This window comes from Anser cygnoides, chromosome 11 (genome assembly GCF_040182565.1).
Source record: "Anser cygnoides isolate HZ-2024a breed goose chromosome 11, Taihu_goose_T2T_genome, whole genome shotgun sequence".
Classification (NCBI taxonomy): Eukaryota; Metazoa; Chordata; class Aves; order Anseriformes; family Anatidae; genus Anser; species Anser cygnoides.
The window spans coordinates 12,207,787-12,230,097 of NC_089883.1; the positions used below are offsets into that span (position 1 = coordinate 12,207,787).

The 22,311-nt window shown below is 50.9% G+C and overlaps 1 long non-coding RNA gene across 1 annotated transcript in view; it reads left to right on the forward strand.

Moving 5' to 3' along the window:
- Nucleotides 1-22,311, forward strand: part of LOC106044201 (uncharacterized) — a 111,076-nt gene that overhangs the window by 12,989 nt on the left and 75,776 nt on the right. Inside the window, exons 2-4 of the long non-coding RNA XR_010834151.1 lie at nucleotides 5,046-5,136; nucleotides 13,651-13,899; nucleotides 15,551-15,708. This is a non-coding gene — a long non-coding RNA (uncharacterized lncRNA). The remainder of the gene's footprint in view (nucleotides 1-5,045; nucleotides 5,137-13,650; nucleotides 13,900-15,550; nucleotides 15,709-22,311) is intronic.

Below are 22,311 nucleotides of genomic sequence, written 5' to 3' on the forward strand. Positions count from 1 at the left end.
CCGAAACCAAGCGGGGCTCCTGGGCCGTACGCACCCAGTGCTTTGGGTGCCGCAGCGACCCTCGTCCGGCTGTGCGGCGCCGCACGGTCTGCGGCGGGCTGGCCCGCGGGAGAGGGCGCTGCGGGCCTGTGCTGCGCAGCCCGGCAGCTCCTGCCTGCCTGCAGAGCTGTGAGAGGAGGCTGGAGACAATGCACAGGGCAAAGCAGACAATAACGGGCAGGAATCGGCAGCGGGGGGTTCGCCTGGGAGCCCGGGGATTTTGTTCCTTTGGAGGGGGGAATGGTTCTGGAAACTTTGCACCAAACAGCCTGAAGAGGGGAGGGAAGAGCTCGTCGCTAACCACTTGTACGAAACAAGGAGCCTGTGAATTACTGAGCTGTGCTTAGTGTGTGTGAGAAGAGAGCACTGTTTGCCTCAAAGGGTGTTTTCAGTAGATTAACGTGCTTTAGAGTTCAGTTGCTGCTCACCAGAAAGCATGGTGCATTTTCTTTCATAGGATTATGGTTTTTTTCCCTTTGGTCCTGCCTGCAAAATATCCAGTCCTGAAGGGTTTTGGTAGGAAGGAATGCTAGAAATGGTCCAAATCTACATCAGAAAAGGGGTGTCATGTCAGAGGCATTTGTTCTCTTCCCATTTCCATGGAAACATGCGAATGTGGACTTTGGTTTCAGGCAGAGCAGCTTGGCAGGATCCAGCTGACTCTCTCCAGGATGAGCTGCTGGCAACAGCACACAGAAACGTGGCTTGGTCCCATCAGGTTTGAGAGACAGGTATCCTGGTCCTTTAAAAAACAACGCTTGGTATATAGCCTCAGAAAGAACAGCCGTGACAAAGATTTGACTCCCAGCCTTCCCCTTCCCATCCCACCCTTCCACATCCCATTGCCCCGTCCAGTCCCGCTGAGCAAACAGTGTACACCACAGGCTACAATTTTTAATTTCCTTAGGGGTGGAAGGGGTGGAGAGCACATCTTATGGCGTCTGACAGGCTTTTTTGTTCTGCGTCAGTCCTTTTATTAACCCCCTGCTAGATCATTCACTCTCCCTGCTTAGCTGCCCCCGCTGCGTTAGTGATGAGAGCGTTTGTAACAGCAGGTCTGCCTTGGGAGATTATGGGGATCCCGTGGACAGGGAGCAGTGGGTTGGTCGGTGTGTGCACACAGATTGCTGGCTGCAGCTTTGCCTCCATCTGCCCTCTCTGCTAGCCTAGATACCTTTCATTATCCCTGTGGCGACAGCAGTCGCATGGCTGATCCCCCCGGAGCAGCCCCGCGGCGCCCTGTTCGTGGATTTGAAGTCCCACCTGTGCGGGCTGGCAGGAGGCGGCATGGCGCCAACGGTAGGAGAAAGCGTGGCAAAGGCGAGAGCATCTCACCTTATCCTGTGCCCTTTGCCATCCTCCAGCTTCAGCAACCCCTTCTATTTAACTCACATCTTGGGCAAAACCAAGCGTTCCCAATCAATAAACTTGCCTGTTTCCCCTTCCCTGCTTCCCCTATTTAGGCCCTTGGTTCCATAAAACATTTGTCCCAGACAAGGGGCTGAAGAATTTATGGGAGCCATCTAGATCTCTCTGGGCAGTTATTTCCTTTTTCATTTGGATCAAACTGTTGTTGGTTGATTATTCTAACTAGATTCGGGGTGCTCACACAAGTTCTAATTAGCTGCAATTATTTGCTTATTTCTGATCCAAACAATTATTTGCTTATTTCCTCCCTCCCACATCGCTCGAAATTCAACAACATCCCCCTAACACAGTGCAATAATTATCCTCCAGGCCAACACTGAACCTCTCAATCTACGATCAATACCTTCATCTGTCAGCTGCGATTAATTAAATGGAATCCCACTTTCAGGGCTTTGATTCATATCACCCCGGAACAGCTTACTGTGTGTTATAATCCAGCCGTGATTCTAATACAAGCCTCAAGTGAGAGGGAGGAGCTGGCTGGTACATCAAAAACAACTTCATTACAAAGCTAAACGACGCAGGACCTCTCATTGTAAGGCAAGTGGTAAGTAGGTGGCACCATATTCTCCTCCAGAGCCTGGCTGCTTCATCTGGGGAAATAAAGCTACTGAAATCAAAGGTGTGAGCAAGGATGTTGCTCTGTTTGAGGAAGGGAAGCAGAGTTAGGCCCAGCATGATCATTTTGATGTCTGCGCCATCTGCGTGGGTGTATTCTGCTCTGTGGAGGCTTCTTTTTTTGGCCAGCGGTTGCGGTTTTGGAACTTGATCTGGTTCTGAGCAGTAACTCAATATCCACAGGCTGTTCTGAACTTCTTGGCTCTGGTCTGTGGTGGTCCAAGCCAGAATGCCAAAGATGCTATAACAAATGTCTTAAAAACAATGAAATTGTTTTACTTGAGAATCTTCTGGTGCATTTAATAACTCTCTGCTCTGCGCACAGAGTGTTAAAAGCGAAGAGGGATGTCAGGCCAAGCCATGCAACGGCAAAGCAGGGACCGGATCCAAGATTCATGGCTCCCTCTCCTCTTTGCTGTCTTCCTCAGACAGGAAGGGAGGTCAGATCTAAAAGGGGTGATTTGAATCTGTTCCAGGTCTTAAACCTGAGAGCCAGTACCCTTTTTGCTGATGCTGACCATGTGTCCCAGCCAGACAGCATCCTCTCCAAGGATTTCTGCCTTCATACTCTTTCTTTTTTCCTGATTCATGGTCAGGCTCTCACAGCCTCTCTTTCCCAGAAGCACATCCCTTGCACCTTTACCTTCGGGGCTTAAAACGCCTCAGACTCAACTTTTAGGAGCCTGAGGGCAGCTGCTGGTATCTGCGAGGGGCAGGCAGCTCAGCAAATCTCCAGGCGATAAGAGACAATGATTTCCAACCTCACACCACCTGGAAGAAAGTGGAACTGGGGATGTTGCAGAGTCACCACCTCAGGATGGGGACACCAAATCCAACTATTTTTGAGCTCTCCAGCAGCCCTCAGTACCCAGTTTCATCAGTGCAAATCTCTGGGGGTTTTCAGGACGTTCTGTGTCTTCTAAATGATGTGTTTTGTTTTGTGTCCTCGTAGGACAAAGGACTTTTGAACCATCATCAAGGGGGAATAAGCAGAAACTCGTTCCCAGTGCTGGAAATGTTAGACTTGGTCCACCTGTCAAAATGTACACCTCAGCGATACGTAACACGTGCAAAGCCTTCTGCTCCCCCTGGGTCTGCGTATTCAGCGGGGGCTGGAGCCCAGCAGCGGTGTAGCTGCGGAGCTGACCGCAGCCTGGGGAGGCACGCTTCGCCCAGCTGCTGGCATTTCAAAGTTCATTCCAGTTCAGAGAGGCGAGTGGCGCTTTCATGTGTACTGAGTTCTAGTATTCAAGCCCTACCAGCTTGCCTGTTTGCATCCAGAAATGATTAAAGCTGGAACATTTGCTAGGCAAACTTCCTAAGTTTGATAGGGCATTCAATTAGGGAAGAGAAATGGTAGCACGCAGCCGGCTGGTCACTGGGTATGCCTCGCTGAAAGCTCACCGAGAATTTCACAATTGCTTTGCAGAGAGGAAAAGCCAAGATGTGAAGCCTCAAAATAATTTGCTGGAAGTTTGCTGCCTGGTTATTTTCAAAACCCTGTTCTTGCCTTTTGCCGAAGATCAGAATGGGAGCCGGGATGTTACTTGATCTGCACTGTAAGCTTTAGTTTGTAAATAGCAAAATCTCTGTGATCAGAATGGTTTTAGGTACGTGCAAGTCAAAAAATGCCAGATTCTCTGCTGCCCATCTAAGAAATTTGAGCATGGGGATTTAATAGAGCAATAAACCACAGTGCCTTTGTGGGTGAAAACTGTTAGCCCTAGGTTCATTGCAAGACAGAGGAACAAAGGCCACTTTGCTTTCATCAGCCACTTGAGAAGTACAGACCCCCCGCCACACTCACAGGGTGAGAGGCTCTGCTGGTGACGCTTTATTGCCAGTATAAAATGAAAATTGCACACAAAATATAGAAGAGAAAATTCGTATCTCTGCATTTGAGTGCTGTGCTGGGTATGACATCACTGCTAGCCAATCAGCAAGCTCCCTTTGTGTCTGGCTTTCTAATAAAAGCCACTTCATCAGAGTAATTTACAATAATAATTTATTCACCTTCTAGGAACGACACCACCTGATTCTCTTAACAGCCAGAGAGAGCACGCAAAGGTCTCAGGGACTAGGCACTGCAGCTATGCCCTGAGCCAGCACATCCTCAGTGCTGGCATGCGAAGAGTTGCATTCCAGTTGCAGTTAATATGAGTGATTATTTGTATTAATTAATTGCTCCACAGGTGCTCGGCTCTGCAGGCTCCCAGAGCAGGTCCCTGTGGCAGCGGGAAGGGGCTCTGGTAGGAAGCAGCGCTGTGATCATGTCACTGGGCTCAGTGTGAGCCTGGGCAGGGTGCAATGGGTTCCCCTTGCTCTGCGGGGATTTATGGGAGCAAGGTGCTGCTTTGAACGGAAACTGGGAGGAATTTGGCCACTTTCAGTTTGGGGTTTGCCTGAACGAAGGGCACGGAGTGTTGCACTGGAAGCACAGAGAGAGAGTGAGGCATCCAAGTGCTGAGTACAGCTCAGTTGTCTGGTGCTACTCAGGAGGAGATCTGGCCACGCAGGAATGGCATGTGTATGGCCTTGGGCAGCTGGGTCTCTCAGTTCAGCTCAGAAGCCTTCTTTCCAGGCTGATATCCCAAAGCTCCTCTGCGATGCACACGTGGCATCCAGTGTTACACGCAATGAGAAATAGCTCTGTGTGCAGGGTTCGGGGACCCCCGCGCGGAGATGCTGAGGAGTGAGGACAGCCTACGCTAAAAAGAAGAGCAGAGCCTGCAGGAGCGCTCCCTGAGTCACCAAAAAACCTTGCTCAGAGTGAGGTCCTGCCGTGCTCTGGGGCGGAGGACGAGTATGTGTTCTGCAGCTGTATGTTCCCCTCGCCAGGCTCTGCATGGGCGATGCTGGATTTGGAAGCAGAGCACAAACGTGCTGAACAGACGCCAAAACATAAAGACAACCAAAATAAGAGATCACTTCTGCCCTGAATAATTTGCTTTATTTCACAGGGAGAGAAGGCAGCGGAGCTGGGAACAGCAAGCGGATGCCCTGTGTCAGCGCAAGGAGCACACCGATGTAACTGTCGGCACACTGAAACAGGTAATGGAGATGTCAGCTGGGAACGCAGCTGGGCTGAAAAACAGGAGCTGATAGGTGGGCGAGCGACAGGAGCGTTCTCCCAGCGTGCTGGCAGTAGGGGCAGCAGCCCTCCTTTCTGATTGTGGGGACGGCATTGCTGCCTCTTGGTCACCAGAGTGTCTACACAGCTTTTGATTCTGAAATCAAAAGCCAAAATCCAAATAATTCAACCAGTGGAGTTAATTTGCTCTGTGAATGCTTTTGGAAGTGTATTCAAGTAGGGTTTCTGTTGGGAGCTTCTCCAGGAGTTTACCCTCGCCCCGCGTGCCACGTTGGTCCTGCAGAGCAGGACAGCTGCACGTGATGAACAACCTGCTCTTCCTATTCCTTAGGGATGTGTTCAGCCACCAGACCGGGCTGCTCGGACGGGGTCTGTTAAGATCCCAGTTGGAGGAGCCGCTTACAGAGGTAGAGCCCTGGTAGCTTGATGGAAGGCTGACCAGGAGCACGTCCTGGGACTGCTGGGTGGGGGCACAAGGAGCCCCAGGCAGCCAAAACGCCCGCAGGGCTGACTATGACTACCCGCCTTGGCTTCCCGAGGAAATCCACCCCAGCTGTGCTCTACGTGGCTGTGTTACCCTCTGTGTGACAGCAGGCCTGAGAGGCCCTAGGTGCCTGCAGTGAGTGGCGTGTGGCCCCTTTCTGAATCCAGCCTTCGTGGAGCCCTGAATGGATTCAGCTCCCCCTGCCTGATGCGTTTGCTCGGCTCTGCTTGGTCCCCGTGTCAGCAAGGCGCTCAGTAAGGGCTTTGGATTTCTCCAAGCAAGGATGGGACAAAGAGGCAGGCCTGTTGTCTTCCCCAGTGCCGTCTGTTCCATGCTCACGTTACTCCGGTAGGATCTGGTTATGTTCTTGGGGCTCAGATCCCAAATTAGTTGAAGGCCCCATGGACATGAGCTATTCCAGTGCTTCACATCTAGCTGGGGACAGAGAAGGGCTGCGGCGTTGCACCCAGCCTGTGTCTGCAGGACCCCTTTAAGTGTTGTTTATTGATTTACTTTGCGACTACATCCTTGGCCTCGTCTGAGTGCAATCAAAGGTGACAGAACTCCAGAGCAGAAGAGTTTATAACCCGTGTTCTAAGAATTGCTTGTCATATCTGAAGGGAAAATGGAAGGGTAACATAAACACACACAAAGCTTGAGGATAATGGCTATTGCTGTGCAGAGACAGCAGCCTCAGAGTCCAGAATGATCTGATGAAGTCTTGTAATGGGAATTTGGACAAAGCTGTGTTTTGCAGCCCTGATTCTCTTTGTAAATGAAGCTTCATAGAAAAATCTCAGAATTGCCGGGGCTGCTTGGAGAGACGAGGCTTTGTTGTCCTGGCTGTACCTCTGTACTTCTTGGAGCCTGGCTTCCAGACAACCTCTGCTACTCAGCCCCTGGAACCAGCTCACCGCAGAGTACCTGTCAGTCAGGGAGGGATGTTTTCTGAGGATTTAACATTTACTGGCTTCAAGTGATGGGAGAGAGGCAATCACTTTTTGGCATAGTTCATTTATGAATTGAGGCTGCACAACATCTTGCTTCCCTCAGGTTTGTGCACCTTAGAAGCAGTTTGCCTTTGCCGCGCACATGCAGGCAGAAACAGAATAACGTCCAGACCGTTTATCTAAGTGGTTCAGTGCCTCACTTGCTCTTCCCCATTGACTTGGTCAGGCCTTTCCAGGCTGTAAGACATCTGACTCTTCATTGTCCTCAGATTAGACAGCAGCAAAGTTGCTTCCACCTGGTTTAAGTGCCAGAATAGGTCCTCTTCATATAGCCCCACTGGTACGTTCCCAGTGCCCCATTCCCTTCCCTCTGCCTGGGGCTTGCTGTTCATGCTAAGAGTCTCTACGTGGCTAGAAATGGATCCTCTTTTTTCAGAGTCTCTTTGCATTATTGAGCTCTTAGGGCAGCTGCCTAAAACCTGCAAAGACCCCCACCTCCCTCTGTAAATTTGTGAGTCCCTTCATGACAAATTGGAGGCTGTTGCCAATGACGAGTTAACCTGGACGTTCCCTGCATGCTGTCTCTGCTTTCCAGCCAGCAGTCTCAGGTAAATGGGCAGTTTCAACATACAGTGTCGTGCCAGCTGGCTGTGATCCGGGGTCAAGTGTGACTTCAGGATCCCGCTGCTCCTGCCCCTGCACATCACAACCATTATCCCTATCTTCCAGCATCTGGGCAGCAGCTGAGGAATGCTGGACATGCTCGGTTTCCCGGCACAACTCCCTGCCAGCTACAGCTGTGTGGTTGTCTTTTCCACCCCATGGCCGCCAACAATGTTTTTCTCTCTCTCCTTGGATTTGGAAGTGAGCTTGTAGCTGTGTCTGGGGGAACTTGAAGAGCTCAAACAAGAATATGGACTCTTACCACTGCCAGGTTTGGTCTCTGCAGCTGCAAGAGCTGGTCTATGTCTGCACTCAGGGGCAGGGAAACTGAGGCAGAAATTCACCCTTGGGGAACCAGGACCCAGCAGCTTCTCGAGCCCTTTCCATGTTTCTTAGTATAGCACGTTTACCTGCAGGGGACAGCCTAGCTGGTGGGGCTGTGTTTATTCCCCCCTGCCCACAGGGCGGGGTTCCCCCGCAGCGATGTCTGTAAGGCTGTGCCTGTCCTGCTCAACAGTCTTCAGGTACTGCTGGCTGCTTCACCTGCTCCATCACTCACTGTTCACCCAGCCTCCCTCTTTTCCTCTTCTGTGTTCCCTCTCTGGGTGACCTTATTTACAAGTTTTGCATATGTAATCTCCTGCTGATGACTCACAGAGTGATTGCCTTGCTCCCTGCCTGTCCTGTGCTGTCCAAATTAATTCAGTCTGTCTTTCTGACAGCGCTTCGTGGATATCCACCTACTGGCTTCAGCTCAACACAGTCGAAGTGGAGCTTTTAATCTTCTCTTGCTTGCTCTTCCCTCCTACCTTTCCTGATGTCTCTGATCTTTCTTACCATCCTCCCAGCACCTGTCTCCTCTTTAACATGACCCCTCTCTAAATACCCATACCCTGACCAGTGAACTAGCCAGTTCTTCCTGAAGGGTATCTCCAAGATCCAGCTCCTCCTCCCTGTCTGCCTGGCTGGAATCCTTCTGGGTTCCCAGCTTCTCTGAGCGATCAGATTGCTGTCGAGCTTCTCAGTTCCGTGTGGAGTACCACAGACCCTTATCGTCGGGGTTTTCACTGGGAACCTCTGGCAGTGCAATGTTAAAAGGTCCTGCAGGACACGTCTCACCAGCCCCTTATTCATCTCCTTCACCCAAACTGCGAAGTGCTTGTGTCTTCCACAGACGGCCTCGTCCAGCCCTGCTCCATCGAGCCATCTCATCAAAATTTTCCACTATGGAGATAGAGCCCTGCCTGTCTGCTAGCCGTGCCAGTTCCAACATGCAGCTGCATGTTCCTCCCGTGTCACTCCCTCTGCGGGGGAGTAGCAACCTGTAAACACTCACAGAGCCTTTTCTCCATCCTCCAGATCCCTCCTAAAAACTCTGCTGTGCTCCATCGCCTACCAGCCCCAACATACCTGATGTCTGCTACTGCTACCCAGCATCTGCCTTCACGACAGTTTAGCTCTTTAGCCTGTGCATGGTATTTTTGTTGCATTTAAGTGTGTCCTTGGGATGTACGGACACTTCTGAGCGTGGAACTGCCCCTCTGCGGCATTCTTGCAGCGTGCTCAGCAAGATGAGATCGTGACTTAATGCTGCACCTGTAATACAGCCCATAGTGAGGGGGCAAAGAGCTCTTATTTGGGAGGCTAAATTACTAAGTCTGGTCATTTTAGTTTCTGGGAGCAGCGAACGTGAGATTAGTTTTAGTGCATGCAAATCTTGTGTGTAAGCTTCCATTTCCCAAGCGCATTGCAGTTGTGTTGCCTCTGTCAAATGTAGCAACTTTGGCTCTCCTCCCACAGATTATCTGGGCATGTAAATGACCTAAGACAGATACACTGTCATTTTCTCATGCTGTGTTTTTACTTACACCCCCCTGTGGTACATGACAATGAAATTACCCTTCTTGTTCCTTTCCCACAGACAGTCTTCCAGGCTTGTCAGTCAGCACATCACGTGCACAGTCCTTCATCAATTGCATTTGGGACCTAGGGGGTGATTTGGGACAGGTCTGTTGTGCTGTAATTTGCCTCTGTTTGCCTTTAGGAGAAGGATTCTGGTTTCCATGCTGTTTCCTCTGGGCCCTGCATGGCTCTTCGATCGCCATTTGACTCTGTAGGCCTTCAGAATTACGGTTACCTTGTATGGTTTGCCCATCATCTTGGTGAGATTGTTTCCTGACAAACTCCCAGCTCACGATTACCAGGTAGCTCAGAGACTCTCTGTTCTTGTCACGTATTCTCTGTTTCTCACCTGTACTTAAGCACTACTTGGGTCTGAAACACTTCTCAGCTTCTCTGTCACTGTCATCCAGCCTTCAATATTTTCACTTTAATATAAGAAAGATTTCAATATAGGATCCTCTTCTCTCTCATTTTTGTCCCCACTGACCCTTCCACACGACGTTCAGCCAGACCAACCCCAGCAGTAACTCAGCAGAAAGCCTGCAAGCTGCTGCTGCGCTCACCAGCACTTGTTAACAAGGCTGCTGTCTTGAAAACACAAACAACAGAGCTCTGATATGCCAGCAGGGTCTATGTCAAATAAAACCCTTATGCTTTCTCATATTCCTCCCCCAAAGACTTTATATATAACGTGTACGCTCTTGGGGCTGAGTTTGAGCCAGTCGAGCCAGGATTAGAATTGCTTCCAGGCAGGAAGCTTTTTAATCAAATGTTTCTCCTCTTACTGCTTATTATGCAGTGTGTACTTCTGACACCAGGGGAAACAGGAGCAGGATATCAGAGTCGGCTGCCAGCTGTAAGCCAACCAGCGTGTTCTTCCCGGCGTTCTTCCCCAACACTGGGCCGCTCCCTGCTCCCCAGCAAAGTCAGCAGGATGTGGAGCTGCTCCAGAAATCCCAGCTATAGGAGAACCATGCATCGGGCTTGTGGTGCGGTTAATGAGTAGTTATGGATAGCAGTTACTGAGCATGTCAGCGCTTCATACGTGCGTTAGTTCAGCCTCGAGGATGGCTTTTGGAAAAAAGACGAGCAAGGAGGAAGACAGTGCAGTGGTGGTGGGTTTCAGCCCTTGGGCAGCGGATGACTTCTGTAGAGACAGACATTTTTTTGGTGGGCTCAGCTCCACTGGGCAGGGCACTGCATCTGGATCAGGCAACTTCTGAGAGACCTGAAAGCTCTGAGCATCTAAGCACACGCCTGCTGAGAGGGAAGGGAGAACAGCCAAGGACTGAGGGTTCGATGTACCCTAACCTGCAGAGGATGGTAAGCTGTGAAAAAAAAGCTTCTGACCACAGAACAGAGCTGTCTGCCTGCTGCAGAGGAGTGACCGTTCAGGCTTATTTTCCCACCTGGGTGTTCTGGAGCTTGGATTTCCACCTGCCTTCCCCATGGCCCGCACTGGCAGAGAGGGAAAAGCACAAAAGCCCTGAGGGAGCTTGCTCTAAAAGCAGTAGCCAAAGTCGTCTATTTTTTTCTTTTCCATCAGACTGAGCCCTCCAGCCAGTCATGTTGGGGTGTAAAAGGATCAATTACCTGTGCTTCGACTTTGGAAGCAGTGTCCAGTGGAGGTCTTTAATAACTCGCAGGTCTTTGCAAGGAGCTCCTGCACTCTCTTCATCCCAGGTCTGGCAGGTGGATCAAAGCCAGTTCTGGCTGCAGATCCCCCCTGCGTGCTGAAGGAATGAAGCACAAGCTCATCGTGCTTTTAACTTGGTGTTCTGCCTCCATGTTCACAAAGGAAACAATTTCCATTTTCTGTAGTATTTTTTCTATTTTGTAATATCAGTAGTGACCTCCTGGTCAGACATTTCAGGAAATTTAATGACCAGCTGTGAGAAGGGACTTAGGCTTCAGCCTATATCTTACGTTCTTGCAAGAGCTGCCCATCTCATTACTGGCATGTACAGCAGCCTGCTGTTACCTGGGGGTTAGCAAGGTAAAGTTTTCCTAGATCCTTCTTCTCCTGCCTGAATTCTGGGCAAACAGGGCTCACGAGTCCCTATTTATACAAGCATAAAATGTCATTATTCTGTCCAATTATAATCCCAAACTTAAAAATTAATTGAGGCAGGTATTAAATTAAGCGGGTTTTGCTTGAGTAAATATTTTCCATTGTGGAGCCTAATCTGTTCACTTAATAATCTAATGCAATTTTATTAAATTTTTTTTTGGTTTGCAAAAAAAATAATAATGTCTGTTCCATTAGGAAATGTCACTGGCTTAAGAGGATTTTACTCCCATTTTATGGTTTGGCTCAAAGAAAATTTATTCTTGCAATAGGTTTAATAATTCTTAGCTAACGTTGCCTTCCCAGCCGCCATTGGACTGTAATAAAAAATAAAAAAAAACACACCTTTGGCTTTTGTTAGACTTGCACATTCTTGGCTGCCAATAATGATTAATCTTTCCCCCTACAAGATCATCTTATTACTCGGGTTTGAGTTAGGAGCTGCCATTCCCTCTGGAGCTTGGTAAGGGCTTTCTCCCGGAGCAGCTCTGATGCAGCGCAGGTGTGACCTGCAGTGCCTTTCCCTGCAGTCTGTCTTTGCCCCTTAATTGCTGCTCTGTGCCACTCTGCTTTCTGAGCTCCTCTGCACGGGAACGCTGTGCGGGGATGACGGAGAATTAATTACAAGAGGAATTCCTGAATGCTTCCATGCGAGGAAGGGCCCTCAGAGAGCCCGGCTGCCCAGCGGGAGGAACGTCTGCAGCATGCTGGGTGAGCAGGTGAGGGACGTGCAGGGCAGGCTCCGGCTCCTCTCCCGAGTCGCAGGGGGCTCTGATCCCCACCCGAATAAAGAGCAAATAGTGGCAGCGAGCTGAGCCTCTGAGCTGTGGTTAGAAGCCCTTTGCTGCTCTGTGCCAGTCCCCTCTCTGTGCAGAGGCCGAGAGGGGAATGCCCAAGCTCCAGAGGTGCCAGAGGGGGCTAAAAGGATAGGGCTGGGCTAGGTAGCTCTCTGCGACAGCGTTACAGCAGCTGGTTTTGGGGCATCACCAAACATATGGGACTGGAGCTTCGTGCTGAGAAAGTTTGTGTTTTAATTCATGGCCATCTTGGCAGTGTGTTCATGATTCGTAGCAATAAAAGCCCTGGGAACAGGAAGGGAAGAGATGCTTAACCGATGTCAGGGAGACCTTTGCCATCAACAGGACTCGCATGCTTTCTGATGGGCTTGTCACACCAGCCTAAGTGAATTTGCGGTACACGAACTTGCTGTACTCTCTCTCCGCCTTTGCCTGAGGGATCTTTTGGGCAAGTTGATTGCACCAGGGATTTTACGTAAAGGAATGTCTTCCCACTTCCCGTGCTCTGAAAGACCGCTAACTCTAGGGCAGAACCTGGCAGCTGATCGTACGAAAAGAAGTGATCATCAGCGCCAACAATTAAAATTGAAGTGGAAAATGCTTGAGGTGTTTGGGCTAGCATCTGGAGTTCCTTTTAGAAAGCTCTTGCAAGCAAACACGAATGTTCAGGGCTGTTTTACATCCATCAGAGCCCTGCTGCATACAAAAAAAAGATTCGTTTGTGACAATGGTTGTCAGCAGTAAGAGCTGCAGAACTGGTGCTAACACAGCCTCACTCCAAGCACAAAGACAAACTGTGTTCAGCATCATTTCAGGAAACAAGGTCTTCATCGGGCTGGCCCAAGCAGGTTTTATGAGCCTCCCTCACATAACAAACCCATGTGGGTGCAAGGGGGGAGCATAAGTGCTTTTCAGAGAGTTGCTTCACTTCACAGTTTCTGAAGGCTTATGTTAAATCATAGCCTGAACACTCAAAACTAGCAGCTCGATGGCTTTGCCTCTCATCTCGTAGTGAAATGATGGGTGCTGAGGTGAGAAGGCACCGCTGGGAGAGACCTGGGTAGGCACCGGTGTACACGGAAGGAAACAGAAAGACTCTAGCTTGGATTAGCAGTGTCTGCCTGCCTCCAAAGTGGGTTTCTCAAGGCTGAGAGCACTGGGGTATCCCTACAGGCTGAGGCTTCTCTGGAAGGCCTTGAATCTGAAGGTGCTTTGTCACTGGAACTGCGCCATGTGCGGGCTAAGCAAAGCTATTTGCAAAACTCTAGTCAAATGCAGGTCATTCCAGCTGGGTAAAACACCCAGCACTTGTGGGAATAGATCTTCAGTCATTTCTGACTTCCTGAAAACAGATTTTTTTCAATTTTTTTTTTCCTGAAGCACTGTTTTGTTCAGACATTTTGCTGTATGACATTTTTTTAACTGCAAAATCTTCTGGAACCAAGACTAAAAAAAAACAAAACGATCTGTTGGGTTGGGCAGTCTTGTGGTTGATCATGAAAAAGGGTTTTGGATATAAATTTTTTTGCTTTGGCAAAAGAACCTGACAATATCTTTAGTTATGGATTGTCATGAGAGTGTTTTTTCCCTGTTTCTTTGTTGTTGTTCAGTCTTTGAGGAGCCCTCCAGATCCCTCTGACATTCCTGCCAGCTGAGATGGTGGGGATTCGTCACGCAGAGGGGGACACACCTGGGCCCAGCAAGACCGACTGGGTGCAGAATGAGGGCAGGACTGGCTCTGACAGCAGATTCCTGGTGACACAGTTGAGAGTAGATGCGGATGGACATCGTTTACCCCCTGCTTATGTGATCAAAGAGATTTCCGTGCCTCTCTCTGCCTGGCCTTCAGCACCAAATGGGTGAGTGTGCCCACTCTTTTTGCCTTGTTAATCATCGCACCTGTATTCCTTTCCAACTACTGGGTCAGCGTTGCCATATCATGTGTACGGAATACATTTTCACGTCCTTGCTGTTTCAGCTAGCTGCCCATCCCCACATACACGTACCCCCCTGATGCTATTTCTGGCCTCGGAGCACTTATCACCTTCCTTGAGAGATGCCCATATTTTCTCACGTCCTTTTCAGCTGTTCAAGTAATGTAACAAACACTTTCTTCCGTGCAAGGGTCTGCAAGTGTGAGGCACGTTGTGAGGGCACTGGGAAAGGCTGGTTGACTTTTAACCCTCCCGTCTCTTCCACCAAAGCCTTTCTTGTCCTGGATTCAGCCCCCAGATGGGCTTGGGCAGTCGCGTGGCTTCCCCGTGGTTGTCCTGGGATCGCGGGCAGGCTGCGCTGCGCTGACGCATTGCTGTTCACAGACACTTTGAAGGGGCTCCATGGACAGGAAGCAGGGCAGATTAGAGGCACACTGAGGCTTTTATTTTATGCCAGGGCTTGAAAATGTTCTTGTTGGTATTTCTGAGGCCCCGTTTTCAACCACTCTTTATACATGTATATAATACAGCAGGAGGCCAGCTTCCCTGACTCCTGTGAGCCACACAGTGAGTTTCCATGGGATGAGAGTCACAAGACACTTCACATGCCTCAAGAGCCAAGGGGCTCCAGGGGAGGTGCAGGACCGGCTCTTTCAGGTCTGCTTCCCTCAGCAGCTGGAGGCAGCTCGCCCAGCAGCCCCTGACCAGCCTCGCGCCCCACGCACTGCTCTGCAGCCTGAGGCTGGCTCTTCCTGGGGCGTGCGGCTCTTCCAGCTGACACAGCCACCCTGCTTCATGCCCTAGGGCCACGCCAGCTCCCTCCAGTGAGCTCAGGGAGGCAGTGTGTGCGCACAGAGGTCCTGGCAGGCTGGGGGAGTGGGTGGCGCAGGGATTTTGCTGCCTCTTCTTTCCCTCATATGTTTGCACCCATTCCAGACATGCGTCAGCTCCACTCCCACAGGAGCACTGGGAAGAACATGCTCCAGCTGCTGTTCCTCCATGGTTTCTCCCCAGCAATGTAAACAGTTTACAGGGGACTTTGTAAACAGCAGATTTGTTTAGGATATTGTCTGCATTCCCGCCCCAGCCTTCCCTAGTTTTGCGGCATGGGGGGAATGCTGAGCTGCTGGCTGGACGTCCGCAGCTTGCATCATCAGAGGGGGAAGGTGGTGGTGACCGAGGGGAAGGCGTTGTGTACACTCCTGCAGTCTCTGTGAGCCTGGTGGATTTGGGGGATCACACCAGGGTTGCACGCACATGTTTCTGCATCCAGCAGAGGAAAGCTGGCATGGGATGCGGCTGCTGCTGAGCCTTTTGCAGGACACAGTTGCATGAGAGAACAGAGTGTATGTGAACAGACCTTGCTTATGCAGTGCCCAGGGCACAGGGAGATAGATGAGAAATCTTCCAAGATAGGATCTTCATTTCAGGAAAGCTCTGCCTATTTGAGGAGTCTCAGAAACTTGCTGACTCCCTGGGGAAGCTGATTTTCTACCCAGGGAAATAAAGCTGTTAAATCAACTTGGCCTTCATCTTGTGGGATTAACATCTGAAGATGTCTGCTCTCCTTTCACAGCTGTCCGCACAAGGATTCGGCTTGTGCTCATCAGTAGATCAGCTTCTCTCTGCTGCCCCTTGACCTTAGTAAAGAAGCAGAGAAGGGAGAGAGCAATCTACCTGAGCTTTTGCATCTGCCACAGGAGCTTTGACAAACTTGAGCTGTATTACTCACAGGTAACCATTAAACCTAAGATGCACACACTGAACATAAACAGTTGCAGAGGTGAATGAGGGAAGCTTCAGATAGAGATTGACGTGCCAAGAAAAGGGTCTAGGGCTGGGGTAAGAAGAAAACGTATTTAGAAGCAGTCAGTGGCAGTTGGGTCAGTGAGAGATAACCCCCAAGCCCCCGGGTTTCTGTTGGGTGAGTCCAGCCTTCCTTCTGCTGGTAAAACATCGCTTCTGCAACATGGCTGTGAGAGGTGGGTACCAAACAGGAGAGTGTATGAGAGGCTGACTTTCAGGAGGCATCTGAGGACAATCAACGGACCTCATAGAGGAGGGAACATGGCCTGAATGTTACAATACACTTCCTGTCTGTTGTTTTTTGATTTTCTGTTGTTGTGCTTAAACCTGAGCAGTTTAAACTTGTGACAGGCCCTTGAGCTGCTGCCTCAGCCATTCCCCACCGACAGCAGGGTTAGCTGTTGGCCAGCCTGGCTGCCCTGCACCGGGCTGTCAGGAGCTGACAGCTGATCGTTCTGCTGTTTGCCCCGCTCCCTGCCAACCACAAGTTAGAGTTTTGAATTTAAACATCCTGAATAGAAAGGACGAGATCTCTAAATGGCACCTCCAGTTCGTTGCCAGGGAGGTCTTGCATCCAGAAGACACAAACAGCTCAACAAGGCCAAACCTAGGGAGAAGCAATCAGACCACATTTTCCACAGCATTGGCTTCCCAAGTATATGTCTGCTGGTTGTGGCTCAGAGACTCTCCTCTGTTAGCATGGCCGTGTGAGGGACTGGCTGACCCACTGTGGCCACGTCCTCATGTTCACCATTACTAGGAAGAAAAGGGCAGGCAGTTCTTCCAGCTGACTGCTTCTGCTTCCCTCAGAGGCGTGGATGTATAGTACAGACTCAGCTTGGCCCAGGAACAATCGTGAAGGTTGAATTTTGGTTGTCTCTGGATTTTTTAAATACCATGTTAAAGCCCTATTTTCCTTTGGGGGATGTGGATAGTTGAGTGTTGTCCAGCAGAATCTTGTTGACTTTCTGGTGAGCTTTAACTGTAAATATTTGAACAAAAAAATTTCTTGTCTTAGCCGTAGCAAAATTTAATCCTTCTGTACATAATGAAATCTGGCTTAAGTGAAACTAAGAGCGGTAGTTTCAGGTGATTCCCCAGTGGGTGTCTGTCCCCATCAGCATGCTGCCCATCCTGGGTGGCAGCCTGCTCATCAGGAAGGGCTGGGAGGGCAGCTGGGATGGCTGGGCAGGACAGAGGTGCATCGGCTGAGTTTAGTATGGTCCTGAACAGGAAAGCAGGAGGGCTACGGGTCATGTTGGGTGAAATGAGACAGAAATGAGACGGAGCTGTCAGGAGAGTTGCCAGTTCTCACCTCTTCCCTTACAGAGTCCGTGATGTGCCTGTAGCTTGGGACCAGGCTTGCTATAAACCCCAGTGCTTAAACAGATTGTCAGCCCAGCTTTAGGTGAAATCCCCCTGTGCTCAGCTTGCTCATCTGCTTTACTCCCTCTTCTTCTTCCTTTGATCTCTCACCTTTGTCATGCAGAAGGATGGTGAAGAGGAGGCAAGAAGCTCTCCAGGTACCTCCTTCTTCCTTCCCACCTCCTGTCTGCCTAATTCATTCCTGGAGAACTCTGCTACTGCATGGGATAGGGATGCTGAGCTCCCAGAGGGCAGGCTGAGTCCGAGGGGTGGAAGAGGAGCACAAATTACTGAGGCAATGTGTGCATTACCAAAGCAGAAGTGGGAAGAACAAAAATGTCCGGGGGGCCGTGAGGCAGGTGGGCATGATGAGAACGCTCCCACAGCCCCAAAGGACCACCCAGGACTTGTACGCACTGAGGCTGGGAGGAGGCACAAAGATTCAGTACTACCAAGCTGACCCAAATGTGCAATGTGATCCTCATAAAAACAAATTCCTTAAATAAGAAGTCTGAGAGGGCTGTGGTTCCTCAGAGCCGGCAGCGTTAGTGGTGCTGGGGGTGAGTGGAACAACAGGTCAGGAGCGAGGGGCAGAGCCGGCTGCCGGGGCACTGGGTCAGGATCAGGGCACTGGCAGAAGGGCTCTGCAGTTCTGCACAGAAAATAGATTTAAAGCGTTGATGTTTCCAATGATCAAGGAACTGACAGCTACCTCCTGCAGCCCTCAAGTGCCTTGAAATCCCACCTTCCTTTACGATAAACAGGTGCCTCACTTAGTTAGATAGATGTCTTGAGTGGAAACATCTGGAAGCCCCCAGCCTTCACCCCAAATTCACCCTGCTCAAGACACCCAAGCAGGCAAGACTGTTCCTCTTGTATGCAGACCCTCTGCCAAGGGGGGTGAGCGCAGGATGCTTTTAAGGTTGTGCTCCCGTGCTTTGACCTGGGCTGAAGTGTGTCTGGGAACCCGTCAGGGAGGGAGGTGCGTGTCTGTGGTCCAGCCATGCCCCACTGCCTGTTTCAGGCTTTGGATTTGGTGTAGGGACCAGCTTCTGCTGTGCCTTGTGCTCCTGCCATTCCTTCTGGGGGAGGAAAGCTCTGCTGCGCTGCTTTTGGCCCCTTAAAGCAGCAGAGTGCCCTTAGCAGCAAGGCTCAGGCCTTAGAATAAAGCTCTGCATGAATGTCTTCAGGCTTCTGGGCACGTGCTCTGCCTCCCCATGGGCTGGATGGGCTCAGCCGATCTTATGGCTGCCTTCTGGGGACGGGAGGGCAGCAGGCTCTGTGGTACTTTTATGTTGCTGCCTGAGCTCAGCAGTATCACAGACCCCGCACTGACTGCAGTGCAGCTTTTGCTGAGGGCTGTGCCAGAACACCTCTAGAAACTGGCGTGAAGGGGAAGGATGCGCAGCCCCGCTCCTGGCATTTGGAGTGGCCTTTTTACAAATGGATACGGGGAGGAGGCAGGTGAAAGAGGATGGCAGCACCTTTGGGGATCCAGGTGCCTGCCACCACAATCGCGGTGCTGCAGCGGCAGAAGGTTCCCGGCTCTGGAACCGCACGTAGGGCAGGCAAAGTTTGCAGGGTCAGGCCAAGTAGGTCCTGCCTTTGCAGGTAGGGCCCTGTGGGTTTCGTTTCCAGGCCCCGTGACTTTGGCAAGATGAGAGGTTGTGAAGGTAGGGCTGAGAGCGTGCTTGCAAGATGGCAAGTGCTATCAAATTAAGCAGGGAAGATGATTGCTAATAAACTGGGTGTGATGATACTTGGCAGGGGTGGGAAGGGCTGATGAATGTTTGCAGAGCCACTCGAAGACCTGCAAGCACCTGGAGCGCTGTAACCTGCAGGAGCGTTTCCAGGGCCGGGCGCGCGAGGGCCTGGGGAGCGCGTTGCGTGTGTGCAGGCGGGGGCCCCGGCAAGCTGTAACAATTCCCATTTAGGTTTGACCTTTTGCTGGATATTAAAGCCTGGCTGTGGCTCAGTGAGATGAACACTGCTGCAAACCCAATTCCTCAAGATGAAATATCTCTCCAGTGGGTAATTCCAGCCTCATTTGAGGGTTGTTGTATTATTTTTTTTTTCTTTCCCACTGAATCATTTATTCCTGGTGTCAGGAAGGTGCAGAATGACTTTCCCCACTGGCTTTCAGAGCCTCATTGATTCAACTCCCACTCCTGCAAATCTGCTATACCAGCAGCCCTTGGCCTCTCTGATTTTCCCAGGAGGGGAATGGAGAAACGGAGGGTCTCAGGACGGGGGGAGCTCTGCAAGTGAGCCCATTCACAGCCTGGGCAAGATGTGATCATGTTTTAAGCTCTGTAGTCCAGAATCTATGTCTTGATTTGCACGTTTGTCGCCTTAAGTGCCTTCTCAGCACTCAGCTGTCGGCATGGGGAAGGGGGAAATATGGCCCCTTAGAACTGCGGGTGAAAGCAGGTTTTGTGCTGGAAGGATCGGGGGGGACAAGGCTTGGGTCACCCCAAACACCTTCAGACACTGACACGGGTCACAAAAGGCAGCGCAGGCCCTTGCCTGGCCGAGCAGTCCTCAGGAAGACAAGGGACAGGATTCATTGCAGCAGCTCCCCCGGAGCAGGGAGGTAATGACAGATCAATGGTAGATGGAGGAGCGGTGAGCAGGAGCATCTGCTGCAGCCGGCGTGTGTGCAGCGCCTGTGGGAATGCCTGAGACTGCACAGAGCACCAGAGACCTTTGGCCCTCCCTCCTTTCTGGTTCACTGTTGCAGCTTAACTCCTTTGCTCATGGTGGGTAGGAATCTGGTCCGTCCCCTTCGGCAAAGGAAAGCAATCTACTCCCCAAAATGTGTCCTGAACAAATCCAATCACTGGTGTGTCTGCCAGGCAGCAGTGAGCGAGCCCAGGCCTCCGCCTGTCATCATCAATCCGTTTGCAGTCCTGTCTCCGGGTTCCACTTTGCAGAGTGTCCCGAAGGATGCGCCGGGTCAGCAGCAGAGGCCGTGGCTCCAGCCTTGTTAGGGCCCTTCCCGTCTGGTTTGCAGCCTTTTGTCCAACAACTCAGGGCTGTTTTCCCCTGGCTGTGTGGCACCAAATGCTCCCACTGCCTGCGTGCCATCTTTCCAATGCATCTGCAGGGAGGAGAGCTGTGATAAGAGGATGAGTGGCAGGGAAGGGCTGCCAGCTCTCCCTGGGGAGTGAGTCTGGAGCTGTGAATCCCAGAGGAAGAGAAGTGTCTCCCTGCAGTAAGGTGCATAACCCCCGGACAGCAGCAAGAGGTCTCCTGCCTTTTCCTGGGAGCTGACATAGGTGATGTCCACCTCGGTGCATGGCGCTGGTCACTGTGGTCCCCGCCACGAAGCACATCGCTCTCCCCACGTGCTGCAGCAGGTGTTTCCATCCTGGGTCTGAAACAATTCATGGTTTCACATCGAAGGCTGCAGTCAGCTGGAGAAAGAAAGCACCATCCTAAATAGCTCCCGTCCCCTCCTCTTGCACCCCCAGCAGGTTATAACCCCCTCAGACCTGGCAGCAGTCATTCCTCAGTCAGGTGAGCCATCACGTGTTGGCTTTGGAGCTTTGATTTTGAATTTTTTGCTCTGTGTTTTTTTTGTTTCAAAGGTTGTTTTTGTTTCTCTGCTGGCTGTTCAGATGCTGTTGTCTCTTGATGGTGCTGGGTTGCCTCACAGACCCCTGTACCCTGCTCAGGGAAACCCTCTGCTGTCCCCATCAGAGCAGCAGTCACAGTGAACACACCAGGCTTTTCTCTTCCCAAATCTCGTGACTGCTTCTGTGATGGCTCACTCCCAGCCTGCTGTCATGCACTGTCGCTGCCTGGTGATGCACCAAGACCTGCTGTTACTCCAGAAGGGGGCTTTTACTGGCGAAAAATGAGGCTGAACTGAGCTGTCTCCTGGACAGGGAACCACCCTGGTACCATTTGTGAGTCCTGCGACTTCTCACCACTTTACCTTCTGTGAGTGCTGCTGTGAACAGGGATGGGGTTGCCTTCAGCCAGGATCTCTCCCTCTGGCTCTGCAGTCCTGGAGGCAGAGGTGAAATCTGAGCTACTTCTGTCTCGCACAGCTCTATGGAGTTTTGCTTTGCACTGTGATGTGTTGTTTTTTTTCTTCCATCTCCTGAGGCTATTTCACCCCAGACCCTTTGGAGATGACACTCTCTTTATCTGTGAGCCTTTCACTTATGGGATCAGGCCTGAGTCACCGCTGCTTTGTGCTTTGGTATGGCACTGAGTGAGGTGAGGCAGCCAAGTGGGTGTGAAACACTGCTTGACCCCTCTCCAGCAGAGAAGTAAATAGAGCGGGACAGCCGCGACGTGGACCCAGCGCTTGAAGCAGGACTGAATGGATGCCTCGTGTCCAGCAAAGCTTGCAGCCAGGCGCTTGCTTACTAAGCTCCAAGCGTTGATTTAAGGAGTTTCAAGTTGTCTGACCATGCCTATTAGCGCTTACATGATTCTCTTGCCAAGTAATTGCAAATGTTTCCATTCGTTCTGCGCTTGGCCCAGTTTCTCGTGTTTGTTATCCTAAATGTGCCCAGGACATGACCCTCCCACCCTCCTCGGCACTCATTCCAATTTCATTTAATTTCTGCTTCTTCCTATGAACCACTGTAGCATAAGCACTGTTTAAAGGACAGATAAATAAAGGGAGATGGGGCTTTGCAGCACTCTGACCTCTGTGGGATCAGGTGTGGTGCTCTCAGATCAGGTGGGCTCAAGCAAATGTAAGAACACCCAAAAATGCAAAAGGTGCTGGTGGGGACTGCAGGGGAGCTGGGTGTGTGAGAGGGCTGGAGGCTGCAAAGCAAGGAGGATGCTCGGTGCTAGTGGATTTTTAAGTCACTGTTTATTGCAGTGCTACACAGGAACAAAAAAGATCAATATTTATTAGTCGTAGAAAGCATAATTTTGCATGAAAAGCATCGATCAGCATGTCAGCCGAGACAATGTCATTACATCTTCTTTATGATTTGGTCGACATCCCTATATGAGTAAGGACATCATTGCCCTAGACAGACAGAGCCGGGGGCGCAGGGGGGTGAAGTTTAGCATGGCGCTGCATTTGAGGGGAGCAGAGCAGGGGCTGCAGGGGCTGTGAGGCACGGAAGATGGGATTTTGAAATCCCATCCAGGAGGAATAACCTTGAGTGCAGCCTGCCTGTGGCTGCTTCAGTC